General features: G+C 37.6%; 1 protein-coding gene across 1 annotated transcript in view; it reads left to right on the forward strand.

Moving 5' to 3' along the window:
- The window catches only part of LOC123970492 (leukocyte elastase inhibitor-like), a 16,666-nt gene that overhangs the window by 11,615 nt on the left and 1,841 nt on the right, over positions 1–3,210 (forward strand). The gene's annotated exons all lie outside the window — the stretch shown is intronic.

Here is a 3,210-nt window from a genome sequence, read left to right on the forward strand (position 1 = left end):
CTGTTGCTCCATACTATCTAAGAGGGGACATGTGTCGTTATGTAGCAACCAACAGTGGATTCATGTCATTAAATGCCATACAAGTGTGGACCTTTTTTTCTGTAGGCCTAATGCAAACATGAAAATACCATGCATTCCTGATGAAAACTCATCAGGACATCAATTTATTTGGGTAGCCTTTTATCTTACAGTCTGAAGCTTAATACTAGTTAGGAAATCTACTATTGCTAAGCCTTTAAGTTTTGTTACAAAAGCATATTATCAAATCATGTGTCAACAGACTGCTTAGTTGAGATTATATTTATATGTATTATTGTTTTTGCTTTCGTTTGTCATACATATATGACTATAGTTTGAATGTCAAATTATCCTTATTAGAAAAAGGATAACTCATTATCTGTTGTCTGACCTCATTATATTCATAAATGACTTTAAAATGAACCCCCTAAAGATATCCAAATAGCCTTAACAGAGTGTAGTGGATGTGTGATTCAAAACCAGTCTAAGATTCAGTTATTAAGAGCAAATACGAAGTAACTCTTTAAAATGCATACATCACCATTCCACACAGGTCATAAAAATGACCATCCCACACAGAAGAATATGAATTCCCCTAAGAGAAAATTAAAATAAGTGCACTAGTGTAATAAGATATTTTATTATTATTTAAACGGTATTTGAAACCTAATTTTTGTTGGTAATACTGTAGTGCTTGATATCAATGCATGCAGCAAAGTTACTTCTGAATTAAAGGCCTCTTACTCAGAGGTTCCTCACCAGCAACAAGAGAGTTTTAACCAGTTTTATCCCATCGACTTGTCTGAGCTTTTAAAAACAGTATCACAAATGAGAGTGTCCTCCAGCCCACTTGATGTAATACCTACAAAGTTTTTACTGAAAGTACTAGATTCTCTTGGGCCCCATTTGATCTCTGTTTTCAACAGCTCCCTATCTACTGGTTGTGTCCCTGATTAGTTTAAAACGGCTTGCATGAACCCACTTTTAAAGAAACCTGGTTTAGATCCCTCCCTCCCACAAAATTTTAGACCAATTTCAAAACTGCCTTTTATTGAAAAGATTCTAGAAAGAATTGTGTCCAAACAGCTGCTCACTGTACTGGAAAATAACAAAATATTTGAAAAGTTTCAGTCTGGTTTCAGGAAGTACCACAGCATTGAGACTGCCCTGCTTAAAGTCACCAATGACCTTTTAATGTCTGCTGATGAAGGCATGTGCTCAGTCCTGGTACTTCTGGACCTTAGTGCTGCTTTTGACACCATTGATCACAACATCATGTTAGACAGACTGAGGCACTAGGTGGGGATCTCTGGTACTGCCCTAGAATGGTTTTCATCCTACCTGTCAAATAGGAGGTTTTGCGTGTCTGTAAACAACTATGTCTCTTCGTTCTGTCCAGTTAAATATGGTGTGCCTCAGGGGTCGGTCTTAGGACCCATTTTGTTTTCCTTGTATCTGCTTCCCCTTGGACATATTATCCATAAACATGGCATTTCTTTTCATATTTATGCTGATGACACACAAATATACTTGCCTGTCAGGTCCACAGACCCTGGAATGCTGAGTTAACTTAACAACTGCCTTTGTGAAGTTAAAAAATGGATGTCAAATAATTTCCTCCAGCTGAACTCAATCAAAACAGAAATCCTGGTCATTGGGTCCCAGCAGATGGCAAAACAAATACTGCCATCTGCTGGTTCCCTAGTAAATCACATTAAGCCTGTGGCAAAGAACCTTGGTGTTTGGTTTGATAGTAATTTAAATTTCAAGCAGCACACCACAAAGCTTGTTCAATCATGTTTTTATCAACTTAGAAATATAGCAAAAATTCAATCTATGTTAACTTTTAAGGACATCAAGACCATTTAACACGCCTTCATCTCATCACGCCTGGATTATTGCAACAGCCTTTTCACCTGTTTAACCCAAAAATCTATTGATCGACTCCAGACTTTCCAGAACTCAGCTGCCAGGCTTTTAACCAGAACAAAGAAATATGACCACATTACTCCTATTTTAGCTTCATTACACTGGCTCCCAGTATGTTTTAGAATTGACTTTAAAATTCTATTGATCACTTTTAAAGCTCTTCATGGCCTCTCACCTTGTTATATTTCTGAACTTTTAGTCCCATACACACCAGCACGTACCTTGAGATCTTCGGGCAGAGGTCTGTTGTCTGTTCCGGAGTCTCGACTGAAAACTAAAGGGGACAGAGCGTTTGCTGTCAGGGCCCCGAGGCTCTGGAACAGCCTGCCCGAGGAAATCAGGTCAGCTGAGTCAGAGAACTCTTTTAAGTCCCTTCTTAAAACATACTTTTATAGGAGAGCTTTTCCCGATCTTATTTGACTTTATTTTATCCCTTTTATTTTATTCTATTTTACAAATTTTATATTTATCATAAACGTGTATTTTAGTCTTTTCTTTATCTTGTATTGTTTTTGTATTATTGTTTTTTGGGTATTATTGTCTTTACTGTTAAAGCACTTTGTAACTTGTTTTTGAAAAGTGCTCTACAAATAAAGATTATTATTATTATTATTATTATTATTATTATTATTATTATCCCTGTTCTTAATTGGCCAGCAAAATCGCCTGACCTTAACCCTATAGAAAATCTATGGGGTATTGTGAAGAGGAAGATGCAATACGCCAGACCCAACAATGCAGAAGAGCTGAAGGCCACTATCAGAGCAACCTGGGCTCTCATTCAATTCAATTCAATTCAATTCAATTTTATTTATATAGCGCCAAATCACAACAACAGTTATCTCACAGCGCTTTTCATAAAAGAGCAGGTCTAGACCGTACTCTGTGATGATATTTACAGAAGCCCAACAGTTCCCACCAAGAGCAAGCACTAGGCAACAGAGGCAAGGAAAAACTTCCTTTTAAGAGGCAGAAACCTCGAGCAGAACCATGGCTCAGGGGGGGCGGCCATCTGCCTCGACCGGTTGGGGTGAGAGAGAGAGAGAAAGAGAGAGAGAAAGAGAGTGAGAGAGAGAGAAAGAGAGTGAGAGAGAGAGAGAAAGAGAGAGAGAGGGGAGGGAGGCAGCCTACACAATATACACACAGAGGTACAGACAGCGAAGGTAATGTTGCTATAAACTAAATGAAAAATGGTACAGATATTTATAATAGTGTTAATGGTAACCATCGTAATGTTAATGATTATAATAACAATAATAACAA

The sequence above is a fragment of the Micropterus dolomieu genome, linkage group LG01, assembly GCF_021292245.1.
Source record: "Micropterus dolomieu isolate WLL.071019.BEF.003 ecotype Adirondacks linkage group LG01, ASM2129224v1, whole genome shotgun sequence".
NCBI lineage: Eukaryota > Metazoa > Chordata > Actinopteri > Centrarchiformes > Centrarchidae > Micropterus > Micropterus dolomieu.